Below are 22,232 nucleotides of genomic sequence, written 5' to 3' on the forward strand. Positions count from 1 at the left end.
AATGTTTGGGACGACTGGAAAGGGAGGGGGATAAAGCCAGAATAAGAAGGTGGGGGCAGAGGTGGAGTACAAGCTGACAGGTGATAGGAGAAGTCAGGTAGGTGGTTGAAGGAGAGAGCAAGAGCAAGGGAGAAAGTCTAGTTAAGCACAGTGAAGGGTAATAACATTTCTCTTACAAAATGCACTGTTGGAATGAATTGATCTGTGTGAACAGTTGGAAGACAAGTTTTTAATTATACGTTGGTACACGTGACAAAAATAAACCAAATTATAATTTACCAATTTTGTTCTGGCTTCACATATGCTGCCAAATGCATTTAAAGAGAAACTTTATTATTGTAGCTTTCAGATTATTCCCATGCGCTTTGTAACCAATAAGGTAATTTTCCTTAAGTACAGTCATTTTCATAAAGCAGATTAGAAGATTTAATCACTCATTTACATAATATTAATTTTCCAGGCTTTTCGATGACCTGCAATCTCTAAACTTAGTAGGGAGAAACTTCCAGATATCACCGTGTGTGGAAAGTGCTATTTCATCAGCCCTGATTCCAATTTTAAAGTTCATAGTCTGTGTCCCAAACTGTCCCATTTAGCATGTAACAAACTTATTCAGTCTAGCCTTCTTTTTAATTTAAAAAAAAGATAAAACAAGAAAGGATGACACCACCTGGGAGTCCAACACAATTCCTAACTAATCCTTCTGAACTTAGCATGCCCTTTGGAAATTTCCTTATGCAAACGTGTTTGATAATACAGGCAGGAAAACAAAAATGATAACCATTCTAACAAAGCAGAGTGATTTATTGATCTTTGCGCTCTCCAGCTTCTCCTTTTACCACACCCACAGAGAGTGCATGAGAGAGTGCACGGAGAGGGACAAAGCAAGGGAAACAATTGTAGAAGGACTGGGAAAGCTGAGGTGAAGCTTGAGCTCAAGATAATATAAGGACACAAGAGGGAAGAAAGCAGAGACAAACCACATTAATGTGGAACTTGCACAGCTGTGGTTTCAGAATCCTCGAATTGGTCTTCAGGCCATGAAGCACCATGAGAACAGTCAGTACTGTTGGACATTGTTTACTCGCTATAGCTTTGTGGTATTGAGAGAGCAGTTTATCCCCTGTGGCGAGTCTAACCTGCAACACTGAGCAGGAAACTGTGGGCCTTCCTCACCCAGGAGCACTTCCTGACACATCTGTTGAAGGAGGCAGAGTATGCAAAAATAAATTCTCAAAATTCTTTGTTGCTGAAGTGGAAACTAAAGAATGAAACCCAGAGATGGGGAAAGGAAAACGGGCAGGTCAAGTTAAGGTTTGTACTGTGCCTTGGAATTTCAGTGCAAGCAAGTGAAATATTATAATTATTCCTGTGGTATCATGGCTTAACTTCCTCTAAACAAAATTACACTAACTCAATTATTTCAATGCAGGAGAAGGCCATCTGTCTCAAATGTGTCTACATGGTCACCCAACCCCCACACCACATCCCCTCCAAAAAGAGCTATTGAGACCACTTTCTAATTCTTGGTAAAGACTCTGCAGATTCCGCAGATGTTGGAAATCCAGTGTGTACACAAAAGATTGCTGGAAGAAATCAGTAGGTCAGGTACCATCTATGGAGAGGAATAAATAGTTGATATTTTGGGCCAAAATCCTTCATCAGCTCTGAAACCCCTCTAAAATTTAAAAAAAACTTTTGAGACCAATCCCACTTTCTAGTTCTTGATAAACACAAGAGATTCTGCAGATGCTGAAAAGTTGGTAACACACAAAAAATGCTGGAGGAATTTAGCTGATCAGGCAGCATGAATGGAGAGGAATAAACAGTTGATATTTTGGACCAAGACCCTTCATCAGGCCTGAAATATCAACTGTTTATTCCTCTCCATTCATGCTCTACCTTTGAGTGGTGAATCTGTGGAATTCTCTGCCACAGGAAACAGTTGAGGCCAGTTCACTGGCTATATTTAAGAGGGAGTTAGATATGGCTCTTGTGGCTAAAGGGATCAGGGAGTATGGGGGGAAGGCTAGTACAGGGTTCTGAGTTGGATGATCAGCCATGATCATACTGAATGGCGGTGCAGGCTCGAAGGGCCGAATGGCCTACTCCTGCACCTATTTTCTATGTTTCTATGTTACAGCTACAGAAATTATAGTTCTAAAGTGCTCTTCTGGGCACCTTTTAAAATTTGATCACAAACAAGAGAAAATTTGCAGATGCTGGAAATCCCAAGCACCACACATCAAATTCTGGAGGAACTCAGCAGGCCAGGCAGCAACTATGGAAGAAAGTACAGTCGATGTTTCAGGCCGAGACCCTTCGACAGGATCTCAATGTGACGAGGGTCTGTTGTCTGTCGCATTTAAACCCCTCTCCTCTTGAACAGAAATGTTAACTCTGTTTCTCAATGAAATTCTGGAATAACTCTGAAATTCAATGCAAATGCAAGATCTCTTTATGAAATTTGAAAAACAAGAAATGCCAAATGGAAAGATTTTCACAGTGAAAGGTAGGCAGGGCCCTGGGGAGTGTTGTAGAAAAGAGGGCCCTTGAAGTACGACTACATGGTTCACCAATAGTGAAGACACAAGGAGACAGGATAATGAATTTGGCTTTTGGCAAGATAGCCTTCGTAGGCAGGGCAATGAGTGTAAAAACCATTTCCCCCATCTCCCAATTTATTTATTGAGATACAGCACGAAATAGGCCCTTCGATCCACACTTTCCAGCAAACTCTTAACCCTAGCCTAATCATGGGACAATTTGTAATGACCAATTAACCTACCAACCAGTAAAGCTTTGGACTGTGGGAGGAAACCCATGAAGTCACAGGGAGAATGAACATACTCCTTACAGACTGCAGTGGGAATTGAATCCAGGTCACTGGTACTGTAAAGCGTTGTGCTAACCGCTACACTACCATGCTTGTCCAAATAAATCACGGTGTGAATTACGAATTACTTTAAAATTCATGGTCATGATCTTATTGTACAAGACACAAGTGAGGCCGCACTTGGAGTACTGTGTTCAATTCTGGCCACCTTGCTAGAAGAAGGATGTTATTAAATGGAAAGGAGTACAGAAAATTCTTACAAGAATTCCGCCTGGACTTGAGGGATTGAGTTTTCAACCAGACTAGGACTTGGAGCACCAGAAACTGAAAGGTAATTTTGGTACATAAAACAACAAGTGCATGAATAGTGCAAAGGCTCTCGGGTCTTTTTTTCCCCTGGACTGGGGAATCAAGAATTGATTCTTGCACAGGTTTAAGGGAAGAGGGGAAAGATTTAATGGTAACTAAGGAGGATTTTTCTTTAAAACACATAAGGTGGTATGTATGTGAAATGAACTACCAGAAGGAAAGGTTGAAACAGATACAGTAACAACATATAAAAGAGAGTTGGACAGGCACATGGATAGGAAGGGTTTAGAATCAGAATCAGAATCATGTGTTGTGAAATTTGTTAACTTAGCAGCAGCAGTTCAATGCAATACATTATATAGAAGAAAAATAATAAGTAAATCAATTTACAGTATATGTATATTGAATAGATTAATATCATGCAAAAAAAAGAAATAATTGTATATTAAAAAAGTGAGGTAGTGTTCATGGGTTCAATGTCCATTTAGGAAACGGATAACAGAGAGTACAGAGCGAGTAGAGCAGAGGGCTAAGCCCACATCCCTGAGGTGCACCAGTGTTGACTGTCAGCGAGGAGGAGATATTATGACCAATCCGCACAGATAGTGGTCTTCTGATTAAGAAGTTGAGGATCCCATTGCAGAAGGAGGTACAGGGGTTTCCAACCTGGAGTTCATGGACCCCTCGGTTAATAGTAAGGGTCCACGGCATAAAAAATGTTGAGAATCCCTGGTTCAGAAGGTTAAGGGCCAAACACTGGCAAATGAAACTAACTTGGAGGCAGCACCTTGGTCAGGCATGGACCAGATGGACTAAAGGACTGTTTACATACTTCATAGCTCTATGACTCTATCTGGTCTGTAAACTTCCCTTCAATCTATCATGTCACCATATGCAAACCTGAGATTCATTTTCTGCGGGCATTCACAGTAACTACAAAGAAACATAATAGAATCAGTGAAAATACGTACGTGACAGAAACAGACAAAACGCCAATGTGCAACAGACAACAACTGTGCATATACAAAAAGAGAAAAAATAAATTAATACTTAAGCAATACAGCAATACATATGGAGAACACCAGATGAAGAGTCCCTGAAAGTGAGTCCATAGATTGCGGGACCCATTTCAGTGTTGGAGTAAGTGTAGTTACCCCCCACCTTGTTTCAAAAGCCTGATTGTTGAGGGGTAATAACTGAATCTGGTGGTGTGGGCCTCCTGTACCTTCTTCCTGATGGCAACAGCGAGAAGAGAGCATGGACTAGAAGCTCTACTAATCTCAAGCAATCCTACTATTCATCAATTGCTCTACTAATTTAAATCATGATATGGATTTGGATTGAAAGCTGGGGCCTATCTCCAATATTTTGTATCCACACTGCAAGCAATTACCCCCTTGTTCAATTGGATCATGGATTTCCTCACCTGTAGACCTCTGTAAATTCAGATTAACAAAAGCATTTCCTCCACAAACTCCATCGACACAGGAGCACCATAGCGATGTGTATTCACTGCTCTACTCACTTTATACCTATGGCTGTGTGGCTAAGTATAGTTCCAACACCATTATACAGTAAGTTTGCTGATGACACCATTGTTGTGGGCTGTATTAAATGTACTGATGAATCAGCATACAGGAGGAAGATTGAAAACTTGGCTGAGTGGTGTAATAACAACAACCTCTCAATCAATGTCAGTAAGACCAAGGAACTGCTTGTAGACTTCAGGAGAGTGAAACCAGAGGTCCATGAGCCAGTAATCATCGCAAGATCAGAGGTGGAGAGGGTCAGTAATTCTAAGTTCCTGTGTGTCATTATCTCAGAGGACCTGTCCTGGACCAATCATATAAATGTAATTGCCAAGAAAGCATGAAAGTGCCTCTACTTCCTCAGGAGTCTGTAGACGTTCAGCATGTCATTGAAAATCTTGGCAAACTTCTATGGATGTGTGGTGGAAAGTGTGCTAACTGGCTACATTACAGCCTACTATGGGAACACCAATGCCTTTAAGCGGAAAATCCTACAAAAGGTGGTGGATTTGACCTGTACATCATAGGTAAAACCCTCCCAACCACTGAGCACACCTACATGAAACGTTGCTGTAGAAAAGCATCGTCAAGCATCAAAGATCCTCACCACCTAAGCCATGCTCTTTCCTTGCTGCTGCCATCAGGTAGAAGGTACAGGAGCCTCAGGACTCACAGCACCAGGTTCAAGAACAGTTACTACCCCTCAACCATCAGGCTCTTGAACAAAAGTGGATTAACTACTAATGACTCTATTATATTGTTATTTCATGCTCGTCGTTTATTGCTATTTATTTATATCTGCATTTGCGCAGTATATTTACGGTTAACAGTACCTGATGTTTACAGTTTATAGTTTCTGTTCTATAGATTTGCTAAGTTTGCCCACAGAAAAAGAATCTCAGGGTTGTATGTGGTGACACATACGTACTCTGATAATAAATTTTACTTTGAACTTTAAGAATCACCCATGTATTTGGCAGAACTCTTGTAAGTCAGTGCAGTGACTGACTTAATTCATCATCATTCCTGAGCACATTGTAACAATTCATGCTGACGTCAATTTACATTTTGTGCATAAACCGCAGTGATTTCTCAGCCATTGCCTCAACAGACTGACTACTACAATCCAGCCATAAACCCATTGGAAACCTATGAGACTGGCATTGGGAAAGGTGAACAGCAGACAGCAATCTGAGCAAGCACCATTTTGTCTTCAATTCAAATGGAACATGGCACTGAAGTGAAAGCAACTTTAACTCATCTTAAAATGGTCCCACGACATTCAGGTTCAGGTTTATTTCATTCAACCATACACATCTACAGCAAAATGAAACATCATTGCTCTGTGTCTAAGGCACAAATTGCAGTACATACAGTCACACATAGCCCACATGGTTATTATCCAGCACATAGTCACAAAATAGTATTAGCACACTTCCCTGAGTGCCATGGCCTGAAGATTGACAGGTTGACAGAAAGTGCGAGGTGCATAACAACATCAAAACAAGCCCCCTCCCCACCAATTCACACACACAGGCAGGCCTGTTTTGATTACACACTGTGGCTGAGACATTTAAATACAAAAAGCTCACTAATAATGGATTGTTGCAAATCACAGCACAGGAGAGGCACAAACAGAACTAAGACAATGTGGGAAAACAGAAAGATCACTGAGAAAAGTCAAACCACAAAAATATGCATCAGGCCAGAGTGGGTTACAACCATTCCCAAGAACGTGTGGATTTCAATTTGGATTTAGATTCCCCCAGCACTGAAAGAAGAAGGCATCTTGGCAATTTATCAAATTCTTTTTCCATTCCCAATCTGGCTCCCCTCTTCTCCTTCAAGCAACACACATAAATGTTGCTGGTGAACGCAGCAGGCCAGGCAGCATCTCTAGGAAGAGGTACAGTTGACGTTTCGGGCCGAGACCCTTCATCAGGACTAAATGAAAGAAGAGATAGTAAGAGATTGGAAAGTGGGAGGGGGAGGGGGAGGGAGAGATCCAAAATGATAGGAGAAGACAGGAGGGGGAGGGATAGAGCCAAGCGCTGGAAAGTTGATTGGCAAAAGGGATATGAAAGGATCATGGGACAGGAGGCCTAGGGAGAAAGAAAGGGTGGGGGAGCCCAGAAGATGGGCAAGGGATATAGTGAGAGGGACAATGGGAGCAAAAGGAGAGAGAGAGAGAGATTGGTTATAAATAAATAAATAAATAGATAAAGGATGGGGTACGAAGGGGAGGTGGAGCATTAATGGAAATTAGAGAAGTCAATATTCATGCTATCAGGTTGGAGGCTACCCAGACGGAATATAAGGTGTTGTTCCTCCAACCTGAGTGTGGCTTCATCTCATTCACATATCACCCCCTAGCTTCTTCCTTCATCCTCCTTCCCCCTCACCTGGTGGTAAACTTTTATGGCATGCTTGCCTTCATTGGTAGGAGTATTGAGTGTAAGAGTGAGGAACACATACAAAATGCTGGAGAAACTCAGCAGGCCAGGCAGCGGAATAAACAGTCGATGTTTCAGGGACAGATCCTTCACCAGGACTAGAGGAGGTCCACTGTCTTCTTCTTTTCCCCCCCTCACCCACCCACCTTCTTATTCTGACTTCTTTCGCCTTCCTTTTCAGTCCTGATGAAGGATCTCCGCCTGAATTGTCAACTGCTTATTCCCCTCCATGTGACTTGCCATGCTCCTCACCATTTTGTTTGTGTTGCTCTTGGCAAATGCTTACTGTACAATCACAGGCATGGGTGAGTACCTCCATTAGGTACTTTTTTAGAAGTATGTGCAGATTTGAGATGTTACCTAAAACTTTGAAAAGCTTCTATTAAGGCACAGTGGAGAGTATCATAACTGGTTGCATCATGACCTGGTATAGAAACATCAATGCCCAAGAACAAAAAAGCCTACAAAAAGTGGTGGGCACAGCCCAGTCCATCACAGGAAAATGCCTCCCTACCATTAGGCACATCTACAAGGAGCACTAACACAAGAAGACAACGTCCATCATCAAGGGCCCCCACTGCTCAGGATACACTGTCATCAAACGGGAAGGAGGTACAGGAGCCCCAGGTCCAGGGACAGTTATTACCGTTCAACCATCAGGCTCCTGAACCTGCATAGATAACATCACTCACCTCAGCTCTGAACTGATTCCACAACCTGCGGACTCACTTTCAAGGACTCAACAATTCATATTCTATGTATTATTTATTTTGTTTTTGTACAGATTGTGATTTATCTTTGCACATGGCTTGTTTGTCAGTCTTTGTGTGTAGTTTTTCATTGATTCTATTGTATTTCTTTGTTCTAGCGTAAATGCCTGCAAAGAAAATGAATCTCAGGGTAGTATATGATGACACATATGTACTTCGATAATAAATTTACTTTGATCTTTGAGTAGGTGGGAATCATCTGAGTTGCAGATGGAAATCACTCTGAAGAGCAGATCCACAGGGCAAGAAAGCAAACTGCATTACCTTCTAATTCTACAAGAGGGTTAAACGGGGTTGAGCTTAGTGACACAAAAAGTTGGCCAGTTATTACCTGGTCCATTCACATGTTATTTGACATAAAACATTTCTGTGTTTAACTCGTTTCACTACAGGTCAGATTGCATCAGTTATCAATGGGAATTGTCCCTTCTATGAGTGACGCCACATTGGTTACAACCTTACTGAAGGATGCATGGATTTCTATTCAGATTTGGATTCCCGTGGTATTGAAAAGCGAAGGAAACTTGGCAAATGTTCACACCACAGTCACATTCAGAACAGTGCAGCATAGTTGTGTGATTAGCACCACCTAGTTCCTGCTGCTTTGGTTAGATTAGCTTCCTGAGATCCATTATGTAACTTATTCCCACCCTGCCCTTTCCACAACACATAAACACACAATTAAAATCTGAATGAGCCACACAACCATGACAATATTCCAGAGTTTACATCCTCTTGCTAACGTGACAAATACCTCCTTCTATGATGGGGGGAGAAGAGGGGAGAGAGGGAAGAGAGAGAAACAACATTTCTCTTACTAATTAGCTGCCTTGTATTGAAATTATCTGTATGAATGGTATGCAAGTTGAGTTTTCACTGTACATTGGTACAAGTGATAATAGTAAATCAATTTTGTTCTGGTTCCATGAATGATGCCAAATGCATTTAAATAGATATTTTACTATAGTACCTTTCAGATTATTCCCACGTGCTTTGTAGCCAATAAGATAATTGTCCTTAAATACAGTCATTTTCAAAAGGCAGATTAGAAGATTTAATCACTCATTAAATCTCCAGGCTTGATTGAATAATCAAAATAGAAGGCTATTCTTACAACTGAATTCCAGCTGGAATTAGGGAAACCTGCAGATGTTGCTGACTGCTTTGCCATCACACAATTCTATTTCATCTACAGGATGTACAAATCATACCATTTAATAAATTAATTGTGACATCTGTTTTGAAATTTTGACCATTGAATCCAGCAACAAGCAATGATAGTTCAATTCAATTGTCAACTTTGCAGGATTGGAACTGGGAATGTGTGAACCTATGGCCAGAGGGAACAGCCCCAAAACAGAAGAACATTCCTTTGGAAAAGAGATGAGGAGGAATTTATATAGCCAGAGGATGGTGAATCTGGAATTCATTGCCAAGAAACAACTGTGGAGGCCAAGTCATCGGGTATATTTAAAACAGAGATTAATAGGTACTTAATTACTAAGTGTCTGAGGTTACGGGGAGAAGTCAAGAGAATGGGGTTGAGCAGGGAAAAAAATCAGCCATGATGGAATGGAGGAGCAAAATGGGTCAAATGGTCTAAATCTGCTTCTATGTCTTATGGTCTTATCATTGACCTGCAGATCCAACAGCTGAGGACTGATCCCTTGAGCACTGCTATTTTTTCTCTGGGTTGCTTAGAAGAATCACAGCAATATATCACCAAAGGGGAAAGAAAGCTGCTTAAATGGGGTAACACACATCAAAGTTGCTGGTGAACGCAGCAGGCCAGGCAGCATCTCTAGGAAGAGGTGCAGTCGACGTTTCAGGCCGAGACCCTTCGTCAGGACTAACTGAAGGAAGAATGAGTAAGGGATTTGAAAGTTGGAGGGGGAGGGGGAGATCCAAAATGATAGGAGAAGACAGGAGGGGGAGGGATAGAGCCAAGAGCTGGACAGGTGATTGGCAAAAGGAGATACGAGAGGATCATGGGACAGGAGGTCCGGGAAGAAAGACAAGGGGGGGGGGGACCCAGAGGATGGGCAAGAGGTATATTCAGAGGGACAGAGGGAGAAAAAGGAGAGTGAGAGAAAGAATGTGTGCATAAAAATGAGTAACAGATGGGGTACGAGGGGGAGGTGGGGCCTTAGCAGAAGTTAGAGAAGTCGATGTTCATGCCATCAGGTTGGAGGCTACCCAGACGGAATATAAGGTGTTGTTCCTCCAACCTGAGAGTGGCTTCATCTTTACAGTAGAGGAAGCCGTGGATAGACATGTCAGAATGGGAATGGGATGTGGAATTAAAATGTGTGGCCACTGGGATCTGTCCCCCACTTTTCCTTCGCTACATCGACGACTGCATTGGCGCTGCTTCCTGCACGCATGCAGAACTCGTTGACTTTATTAACTTTGCCTCCAACTTTCACCCTGCCCTCAAGTTTACCTGGTCCATTTCCGACACCTCTCTCCCCTTTCTAGATCTTTCTGTCTCTGTCTCTGGAGACAGCTTATCCACTGATGTCTACTATAAGCCTACTGACTCTCACAGCTATCTGGACTATTCCTCTTCTCACCCTGTCTCTTGTAAAAACGCCATCCCCTTCTCGCAATTCCTCCGTCTCCGCCGCATCTGCTCTCAGGATGAGGCTTTTCATTCTAGGACGAGGGAGATGTCTTCTTTTTTTAAAAAAAGGGGCTTCCTTTCCTCCACTATCAACTCTGCTCTTAAACGCATCTCCCCATTTCACATACATCTGCTCTCACTCCATCCTCTAGGAATAGGGTTTCCCTGGTCCTCACCTACCACCCCACCAGCCTCCGGGTCCAACATATTATTCTCCGTAACTTCCGCCACCTCCAACGGGATCCCACCACTAAGCACATCTTTCCCTCCCCCCCTCTCTCTGCATTCCGCAGGGATCGCTTCCTACGCAACTCCCTTGTCCATTCGTCCCCCCCATCTCTCCCCACTGATCTCCCTCCTGGCACTTATCCGTGTAAGCGGAACAAGTGCTACACATGCCCTTACACTTCCTCCCTTACCACCATTCAGGGCCCCAAACAGTCCTTCCAGGTGAGGCAACACTTCACCTGTGAGTCGACTGGGGTGATATACTGCGTCCGGTGCTCCCGATGTGGCCTTTTATATATTGGCAAGACCCGACGCAGACTGGGAGACCGCTTTGCTGAACATCTACGCTCTGTCCGCCAGAGAAAGTAGGATCTCCCAGTGGCCACACATTTTAATTCCACATCCCATTCCCATTCTGACATGTCTATCCACGGCTTCCTCTACTGTAAAGATGAAGCCACTCTCAGGTTGGAGGAACAACACCTTATATTCCGTCTGGGTAGCCTCCAACCTGATGGCATGAACATCGACTTCTCTAACTTCTGCTAAGGCCCCACCTCCCCCTCGTACCCCATCTGTTACTCATTTTTATGCACACATTCTTTCTCTCACTCTCCTTTTTCTCCCTCTGTCCCTCTGAATATACCTCTTGCCCATCCTCTGGGTCCCCCCCCCCTTGTCTTTCTTCCCGGACCTCCTGTCCCATAATCCTCTCGTATCCCCTTTTGCCAATCACCTGTCCAGCTCTTGGCTCTATCCCTCCCCCTCCTGTCTTCTCCTATCATTTTGGATCTCCCCCTCCCCCTCCCCCTCCAACTTTCAAATCCCTTACTCATTCTTCCTTCAGTTAGTCCTGACGAAGGGTCTCGGCCTGAAACGTCGACTGCACCTCTTCCTACAGATGCTGCCTGGCCTGCTGCGTTCACCAGCAACTTTGAGGTGCGTTGCTTGAATTTCCAGCATCTGCAAAATTCCTGTTGTTTGCGTAAATGGGGTGATGTAGTCAAAGCCATGAGGTCATGGTGGTGAAACTTTCAGGAATACATCTAGAAGGTTGGCTGCACAAAGTAGAGAGTAATGTCCCAGCCAGGGAGCCCAATAAAGCCTTTTGTTTATTTAGTTAGTTAGCTAGTTAGAGTTAGTTAGTTAGTTAGTTACAACTACAGTGTTGAACAGCCCGTTCTGGCCCAATGAGCTGCAACAATCAGCAACCCATCTTCTCCAAACCCCCCAACATAAAAATTCAATATTTCAAGGGTTTGTGTAAGATTGTATCTAATACATCTAAGCTCCAATGCATAAACCACGCCCCTCTAAAAAGGAACTCACAGTAACACTGCAGTAAGTGCAACGCTATTACAGCTAAGAGTGTTCCGAGTTCAGAGTTCATTTCTGGCGCTGTTCTGTAAGGAATCTCTGTACATCGTCCCCGCAGAATGCATGGGTTTTCCCCAAGGTGCTCTAGTTTTGTCCCACAGTCTCACGGGTAGGTTAATTAGTCATTGTAAATTGTCCCATGATTAGGTTAGGGTAAATCGGGATTGTGGGGTTGCTGAGGCAGCATGGCTTGATGGGCAGAAGGGCCTACTCCATGCTATGTCACTAAATAATGATAAAATAAACCAGAAGTCAATGCAGTCCTGATGAAGAGTGTCAGCCCAAAACATCAATTGTTTATTCCTCTCCATAGATGCTGCTTGACCTGCTGAGTTCCTCTAGCATTCAGTGTGTGTGTTTCAATGCAGTGCTAAGAAGAACAAAATCACACACAAGCACTCCCCTTTCCAATTAGACCCACAATTTAAAACTATGCTTAAGAGTTTTGAGAATAAAATGCGATGGAAGAAAATGAACTCAATTTGCCTGCTTTACTATTTGTCTGTTTTACTCCCAAGACAGCATAGAAAATGCAGTATTCTTTTTTATAATTAAATCCAATGTGCTTCATACCAATTAACTTCAAAATGCTCCTGCAACTTTAAATACCGGTAATTGAATTTTATTCCATTTTTATGCTATCTTTTCGCAGCTACCATCAGGCTGGAAGTTCAGAGGCAACAAGTCCCATATCATCAAGAACTGCTACTTCCCTTCAACCATTCAGTTCTTAAACCAACCAGCAGAACCCTAACCATTACATTAGCAAAACTGTGATCACTTTAACCACTTTGCACTAAAATAGACCCTGTTTCCTTTAGTTCTAATTGTGTTCTTTCTTGTAAAAATCATATTCTATTTATGAACAACACACATAAAAATTTCTGCGTTCACCAGCAATTTTTATGTGTGTTGCTTGAAATTCCAGCATCTGCAGATTTCCTCGTGTTTGCGTTCTATTTATGAATATGTTTTTCTCATGAATGCTGTGTGCCTGTGATGGCTGCTACAAATAAGCTTTTCCATTGCATCTATGTACTGTATACATGTACTTGTGTATGACAATATACTCAACTTTGACTTTATTGACCTCTGTTAGTCAATAGGTTTAAATAGCACTTTACGACCATGGGCATGACAAAAAACATCTTAAATAAAATACTAATTCAATAATGTCACAGGAACACTACAGCATGCACTCAGCCATTTTATTAGGTACATCTACACATGAATGCAAATATTTAAACAGCTGATCATGTGACAGCAACTCAATACATAAAAGCATGCAGGCATGGTCAGGATGCTCAGTCGTTGTTTAGACCAAACATGAGAATGGTGAAGAAATGTGATTTAAATGACTTTGACTGTGAAATGACTGTTGGTGCCAGACAGGGTGGCTTGAGTATCTCAGAAGCTGCTGATCTCTGGGGATTTCCAAGCACAACAGTCCCTAGAGTTTATAAAGGATGGTGCAAAAATCAAGGAAACATATAGTGAGCAGCAATTCTGTGAGCGAAATGCCTTGTTAATGAAAGAGATTCGAGGAGAATGGCCAGACTGGTTCAAGCTGACCAGAAGGTAACAGTAATTCAAATAACAACATGATACAACAGTGGTGTGAAGAGGAGCATCTCTGAACACACAACACATCGAACCTTGAGGTGGATGGGCCACAGAAGCAGAAAAACACAAACATATGCTCAGTGGCCACTTTATTAAGTACAGGAGCTACCTAATAAAGTGGCCACTGAGTGCATTTATAATATAGATCTAAATGATATGGGTAGAAGCCATGTGATAATCTCGTCCAAGGATACGCAAATTATTTAATGCTAGTTAATTTGCATAATGTCATCCTGTTTCCTGCATGAAAATATCTTTTATAGATAATGAGAAATATGCTCCAAACCTGCAATTTCCCACCTTGTTGGAAATCACACACCACATATCTAGCAATATAATCCACTTTCACTGCGTCAATAAAGATTAGTTTTCTCTGTCACATGTCCATCAAAACATCGAAATATACGGATGAACTCGGAGCAGCCTGCAAGTGTTGCCATGCATTTGGCACCAAAGTAGCATGTCCACAGTTTATGAACCCCAGTCCCCAAGTGTTTGGAATGTGGGAGGAAACCTGATCACCTGGAGGACCCCACGTCGTCACAGGGAGACATACAAACTCCTTACAGACAGCGATGGAAACTGAGCCTTGATCAGTGATCCTTGGTGGTGTAAAGCAATGGCATTGACTGCAATGCTACCGCTCCGACAAAATTTGTTTATAGAACATATGTTTTGAAAAAGCTGATGTCCATAATACATAGGAGCAGAACTGGGTCACTCGGCCCATTAAGTCTGCTGGGCCATTCGAGCTTAGCTTTCCACAGCTAAACACCCCAGCACTATCATGATTCACTTTACTCAGCCAGTGCTTTAAAAACTTCATTTGAAACGGAATATTTGCACACTTAACTAGGGAAAGGCTACAACTCCCCAAACATCAATCAGCATTGGCAAGGCATCATCTGGACATGGTCCAAACACACCAAAAGGCAGTCAGTTACAAACACTAAATCTTCATCACCCAGCCTTACTCATATATTAGGCAAAGCAACAGATGGCTGTGCCTGTCTGCTTAATGACACCAGCATAAAGAACAAACAAATAGATTCCCATTTGCATAGCACCTTTTATGACATTCTCCAAAAGAGTAATCCATTATGTTTATACTTGTGCTTTGACCAACCTTCCATGTCACTCCAGTCAGTAGAAACAGTTTCTGTCTTTTTTTTTTGTTTTCACTAGTTGACAGAACACGGGATGGCACAGTAATATAGCAGCTAGCGCATTGCTTTACAGTGCCAGCAATCAATGATCAGCGTTCAATTCCCGCTACTGTCTGTAAGGAGTTAGCACGTTCTCTCTGTGATGGGTGGGTTACCTTTGGGTGCTCCAGTTTCCTTCCACGTTCCAAAGATGTACTAGTTAGGGTTTGTGAGTTGGGGCCATGTTATATTGGAGCTGAAAGCATGGCAACACTTGCAAGCTGCCCAGCATCCTCCTCACTGATTTGATGCAAATGATGCATTTCACTGTATGTTTCGATGTACACCTAACAAATAATCTTTATCTCTTTTAAAAATATCAAAATATTTTTCACCAAAAACTTTAATGTCAGTGACATCGATGACAGGTAAGAATCTTCTTGGCCTGAAATGTCGATTGTTTATTCCCCTCCTTAGATGCTGCCTGGCTTGCTGAGTTCTTCCTGCATTTTGTGGACATTACTCAAGATTTCCAGCATCTGCAGAATCTCTTGTGTCTAAGTATCACAGCAGCCAGTTTGGGCATAACACAACACCCAGAAGTAGCAACAAAAATATAAAAAAGCAGAAGTGTTGGAAATACTCTGTTAAGCTGCATTTGTGGAACGAGAAACAAAGTCATGATTCAAACTGAGGTCCTTCCACAGCCCAGGAATGCCCAGTTCTAATATGTATGTGAGAGAGTGACAGAGTGAGAGAGAGCGAGAGAGTGACATTTGTTATTTTGTAGCAGCAGTACAGTGAAATACATTAAAAGAAATTGCTACAGGTTACAATTGAAGGTGGCCATCACCTCAATAGTGGGGTGGCTAGTGCCTATGATGGAACTGGTCAAGTTTACAGCCCTTTGCAGCCCCTTGTGATTCTGTGCATCCATACCATACAGTGATGCAACCAGTCAGAATGCTCTCCACAATACAAGGGTAGAATATACTTGAGTCTTTGTTGGCATACCAAATCTCCTCAAACTCCTTATGAAATACAGCCACAGAGATACAGCATAGAAACAGGTCCTTTAGCCCACTTGAGTTCACGCTGATCATTAACGGCAAAATTCAGTAAATGTTGCTCAGGGTACCAGGGAGAATTTGCCTACCCTTATTCATAGGAACTGTCCTTTACTTAAACATTCATCTACATGGGAAAAGTTCTGAAGTGTTACTGATAGTAAGAAGACTAGTCAGAACTACAAGATGATATCACAGTTAAGGCTGAGTTTATAAATAAAGCATATTTTTAATCTGCTCTGCCATTCCCTTATGACTGATGTATTTACCATCTCAACTCCATTCTCCTGTCTTTTTCCCATAACGGTTGATGCCCTTACTAATCAAGAACCTATCAACATCCGCTTTAAATATACCCAATGATTTGGCCTCCACAGCCGTCTGTAACAATGAATTCCACAGATTTATCACCTTCTGTCTAAAGATAAGTATAGGGGGCTATGGACAAAATGCTGGAAAATGGGATTAGTATAGTCAGTGGGAACAATATGTGACGAAGGGCTGATAGGTTCTATGACAGAGAGTTGATTTGGTCTAGATGCCACAGAGACAACACATTCAACAATGGAGTATCACAGACAGAACAGGCAAATCCACAAGCATGTAAACAGACATAGAATAATACAGTCCAGGAACAGGCCCTTCAGCCTGTGTGCTGAACCAATTAAATTAGTAATCAAATAGCCAACTAAACTAATCCTTTATGCCAACAGTGTGTCCATATTCTTCCATTTTCCTCACATTCATGCGCCTATCTAAACAGCTCTTAAAAGTCCTCAAAGTATCTGCCTCTATCACCGCCCCAGAGCGTGCATTCCAGGCACCCACCACTCTGTGTAAAAAATTTGCCCCTCACATCTCCTTTAAAATTACTCGTTCTCACCTTAAATGCATGCCCTCCGGTATTAGACATTTCAACCCTGAGGAAAAGATACTGTCTGTCTACGCTTGCTATGCCTCTAATAATTGCATAAACCTCCATCTGATCTCCCCACTGACATATGAGGTTTCATTTTTCCTTCCTGATCTGACCCATTTCTCTGCAGTTCCTCTACAGTGGAAGCTGGTAAAGGCAGGAGAGGAATATACAGTCCAAAACCAGAACGAACAGAGTTGGGAATTTATCAAAACATTACCCAAGCAAGGACAGGAAAGGGCATCATTAGTTTGCAGCTCAAACGATCTCAGGAACCTACAGCAAGCTTTCCATTTACAGAACTAACTATTTTGTTTTGCTGTACAACAGTGGTGGGAGCTCCATGATATCAACCCTATTTTGGCACTGCGCTACAACACTGAGCAACACACACAAAATGCTGGAGGAACTCAGCAGGTAGGCAGCATCGATGAGAAGAATAAATAGTGAATGTATCCGGCTGAGACTCTTCATTAGGACTGGAAAAGAAGAGAGCAGAAGCCAGAATAAGGAGGTGGGGGGAGGTGGTGAATGAGTACCTGACAGGTGATAGGTGAATCCGGGTGAGGGGGAAGGTAGTTAGGTAGGATGAAGTAAGAAACTGGGAGGTGATAGGTGGAAGAGGTAAAGGGCTGAAGAAGGAATCTGACAGCAGAGGACTGTGGACTCTGGGAGAAAAGGAGGAGGAAGAGCACCAGAGGGAGGTGTTGGACAGGTGAGAAGAGAAGGAGGGTAACCAGAATAGGGAATGGAAAAACAGAGGAGGAGAGGGGGCAGAAATTACTGGAAGTTAGAGAAACCAATGTTCGTGCCACCAGGCTGGAGGCTACCCAGATGGAATATGAGGTATTGCTCCTCCAAGCTGAGTGTGGCCTCATTGTGGCAGTAGAGGAGGCTATGGACTGACATGTTGGAGTGGGAATTGAAAGCAAATTAAAAATTGGGAAATCCCACCTTTTGTAACGGACAGACCAACGGTGTGAAGTTGCTAACACTTTACAATTAGCCAATGCTGCAAACCTTCAAGTTCCAGCTTCAAAACTGGTAAAGTCGAGTTTATTGTCATTTCAAAGTTCACTCCCAAAAAGGAAAGGAAGCGGGAGGAGACAATGGAGCTATAACAACTCCAACCCCAAGAGCATGTACTATAGCATGCCTGCAGCCCACTTTCACATCCTGTCAACACAGAGTGCCAAAAGAGAGGGACAAAAATAGGGAGAATTCTACACTTGAGAAAATCACATTTCAGATATTTGGTTTATAATTTCCTTATGGATTTTATTAGCAAACATAATGAAATCCAGACATCAAACCCTCTGGGGCAACACTAGTCATCATTAACCAGTACACTTTCCACAACCACCCCAAGTTCCACTCCTACGCACATAAACAATAGCTTAAAGCTTCTCTCGAGTGACCACTACAATTACACATTTTCCAATTGTTCCTTCTTCAACATAAATGCTTTTGTTAAATATATACTTAGCCTCAATACTCAACTGAATACCAGCAGATGCTCTGCCCACATGTACCCAAAACATTTGCCTACTATATAAATGACTCCAAAAACCACTTGAAACACATCAATGTGCCATGCTTTTATTCTTAAAAAAAACGTAGGTGTTCCGATTTGCATCCCTTCCAGCTGCTTCTGTCAGCGCTGACTTAATATGATGTTTGCTTTATTGATATCTCTTCGTTCAATAATTACTCCCTTGCTGTTTGGTAAATGTCACTCTTGGAAATCTGCCCACCATTTTATTGTTAATCACTTGCCTTACTCTACTTTATGCCAACCTTCTCAGTACCGAAGAGCTGCTTTTCAAATGGGCAAGTAAAATTCCAGAGCGTGAACACAAGAGATTCTGCAGATGCTGGAAACCTAGAGCAACACACACACACACACACACACACACACACACACACACACACAATGCTGGAAGAACTCAGCAGGTCAGGTGTTTATAGAGGGGAATAAGCAATCAACATTTTGGGCCGGGACCCTTCATCAGGACAGGAAAGAAAGGGGGAGAGAAGCCAGAATACGAAGATGGGTGATGAGGGGGTATGAGCTGGCAGGTGACAGATGAAGGGAAAGCTGTGGGAGAGGGAGGGGGGATGATGTAAGAAACTGGGAGGGGATAGGTGGAAGAGGTAAAAAGCTGAAGGAAGAGAAATCTGAAAAGAGAACACAGTGAAAGAAAGGAGACAAGAAGGTGTGAGAGGAGAGCCAGAATGAGGAATGGAAAGAGAAAAGGGGGAGGGGGAAGAGAAATTCCAGAGCAATCTGCTAAAATTCTCATCCTGTTGCTTCACTTAACGTTCAGTAGAAAGAGATCAACTTAAAAAATATTAGTGACCTCTACCCTTTTAAAAACAATCTGTCCACTCTTTTATCATGGCATTAACTTTAATACAATGATGCATGTCTATAAATTTCCCTTAGGGAAGAGATTGCTGTTCCATACTGATTTGATCATTGTCCTGGGATAATGTTGCAAAATCTTCCACTGAAATGATTTATACAGTTTCCCACCTTTTTCAGCCCTGAGCATCAGGAAAATTCCTTAATTCGCAGAATAACCAACCAAACAGGTAACATCATTTTCATACTACTGTTTCCAATGAAGGACTCACATTGAAAAGGCACATTTTAAGCATGGGTTTATCAAAATTCCTGAAAAAAAATAAAATATACAGTGTTTTCGAGTTAACTGAGCTACTCAATAGTCAGGACAGGCAGCTGCTTATTTGTGACAACTCTTCAAGAACAAAACTAGTCGAGATAATAGTCAAGATTCCCTTTATTTATTTGGGACACTATACCACTTAATTGGGATGGAGATTGTTGCCGAACAGTTTTCAATTAATGTCAGTTGTGTGCACTTGTGTAGCCATTAGACACTACACCGTGCTCAAGAGAAAACAGTTTTTAAGTAGCAGTCAAAAGACAAGGCAGCATACACTGAGTGAATTGCTCCATCAATAACTATTAGGAACTAATACAGTTTAATAGTATTGTAGTAGTACTGGTAGTGTTTTAACTTGTTCTGTATGTCATATAAATACACAATTTATTTGTCAGTTAAATGGTAGGTTGTCTTTTTGTAACCTTTTTAACTACTTCCATAAAACTTCAGCTAATTGGGGCAGCCACTTAATTGGGCCAAAATATACTGGTCCCAATGTGCCCCAATTAACTGGAATCCCAGGTAAGTGCTAGATTTATGCTCAATTCCTTTCTCATTTCCAACCTCTGCCTTGCCCACATTTCCATTTTAGTCCCATTTGCTCATTTTTTTTTCATATCCATCAAACTTTTTAATATATTTTCCAGTCATTTCATCCAACATCATCAAACCTGAGACTTCCCCAAGCTCTTGGACCACCACACCTAATTGGTTTCAATCGCCTTCTGTCCTGCCTGCATTCTCAACCACTGTTGAGTCTCTGCATTTTGTGAAAAATATTCTCTCTCCTTGTTAACTGGTGCCAAAAGCTACACACACACACATCACATGCCTAGTCAAGGAAAATAATTGGGCTTGTTTTTCAAAGTTAGTCTAAGTTTTATGTTTATATGCAAAGTCTATGAAAACAAAATACCATAGATTCTGTCTGACAAAATAATTTTATAATCAAAGCCAACTCCCTGCTGCCATTGGGAAGGAGGTACAAGAGCCCTAGGCCCAACACCATTAGATTCAGGAACAGTTAGTATCCCTCAAAAATCAGGCTCCTGAACAAGCATAGATAACTTCACTCACCCCAACACTGTGGAATTAGTTCAAACTACGGACTCACTTTCAAGGACTCTTTATCTCATGTTCTTGATACTTAAGTATTTATTATTTGCCCAGTTTGTTGTCTTTTACACGTTCTCAATATAACTTTATTTTTCTTTTGTATTTGAACAATTTGTTTTATGAACATTGGTTGTTTCTCCATTTTTGTTTAGCTTTTCATTGATTCTATTGTGTTTCTTTCTACTTACTGCAAATGCCCGCAAGAAAATGAATCTCAGGGTCGTATAGTGATATTCTATCAAATTTATTATTTTGATCATAAATTCACTTTGAACTTTGAATTCAGAGCATCATTTAACATATCCCCTTGCATTAAAAAAATGGCAGATTTAAACCAGCGTGCAAATATCATCAGTTCACTTCATTACGTTTTAGAAATATCTTGCAATATGCTGATAAACTACAACTTTTGAAAAAGATTACAGAACAGAATTACCGAGTTAGGAAAATTATATACCAAAACTTGAAATAACTTGTCACCAAGACAGCCAGCTGTTTGACTGTCTACCTGTGCTACACACTTCACATGCATTTTGAATTATATTCTATTAACTTATTTGTGGTAATATTTTGTCTTATGTACTGTGTGGGTGCACATGATATTAAACTTGAACTTGGTCTATAAATCTGCATGGGTGGTAATTGTCACTCCATGCAAAGTATCAAATCTGTCACATGTTAAGTACAACAATAATATGACTGTAGATGCAATGCATCATATATCAAGGCATAATAGTTACCAGAAATAAAATCAAAATCTACGTAACATCATTGTTATTCTGAAGCTTTTCTCCTCTTCATTAAACAAGCAGCACTAAATCTCTTGATACTGAAACACAAAAGGGTTTGTGCAAGTGCACAAATATACCAGTTAAAAGCTTGAATGGGTCACTAAGCCTCAAGCATGCTCCACCTTTTAATGAACTGTTTCCTCCAGGCTCTGAGGAAGAAAATTTCAAGGGCTCACCACCCCCAAAGAAAACAGTGTATCTCATCTCTTTTTTAAATGAGAAAGTCCACTGCTCTACACCCATGACTTCACGGCTAGGCATAGCTCAAATGCCATCTATAAATTTGCTGATGATACAACCATTGTTGGCAGAATCTCAGATGGTGATGAGATTCAGGAGGGAGATATACCAGCTAGTTATGTGGTGTCGCAGCAACAACCTTGCACTCAGCATCAGTAAGACCAAAGAACTGATTGTGGACTTCAGGAAGGGTAAAATGTGGGGACACACACCAGTCTTCATAAAGGCATCGCATCAGAAGTGGAGAGAGTGAGCAATTTCAAGCTCCAGGGTGTCAATATCTCTGAGGGCATAACCTGGACCCCACATATCAATGCAGCTATAAAGAAGGCAAGACAGTGGCTATATTTCATTAGGAGTTTGAGGAGATTTGGTATGTCACCATAAACACTCACTAAGATCTACAGATGAACCATAGAGAACATTTGAACTGGCTGCATCACAGTCTGGTATGAGATAGGAAGGCTATTGCACAGGATTGAAGTAAGTTGCAGAGAGTTGTAAAATTAGTTAGATGCA

General features: G+C 41.7%; 1 protein-coding gene across 1 annotated transcript in view; it reads right to left on the reverse strand.

Annotated features, from left to right (window-relative positions):
- The window catches only part of cyth3a (cytohesin 3a), a 119,103-nt gene that overhangs the window by 87,328 nt on the left and 9,543 nt on the right, over window positions 1–22,232 (reverse strand). The window lies entirely within an intron of this gene.

The sequence above is a fragment of the Mobula birostris genome, chromosome 9 (genome assembly GCF_030028105.1).
Source record: "Mobula birostris isolate sMobBir1 chromosome 9, sMobBir1.hap1, whole genome shotgun sequence".
In the NCBI taxonomy this organism is placed as follows: domain Eukaryota; kingdom Metazoa; phylum Chordata; class Chondrichthyes; order Myliobatiformes; family Myliobatidae; genus Mobula; species Mobula birostris.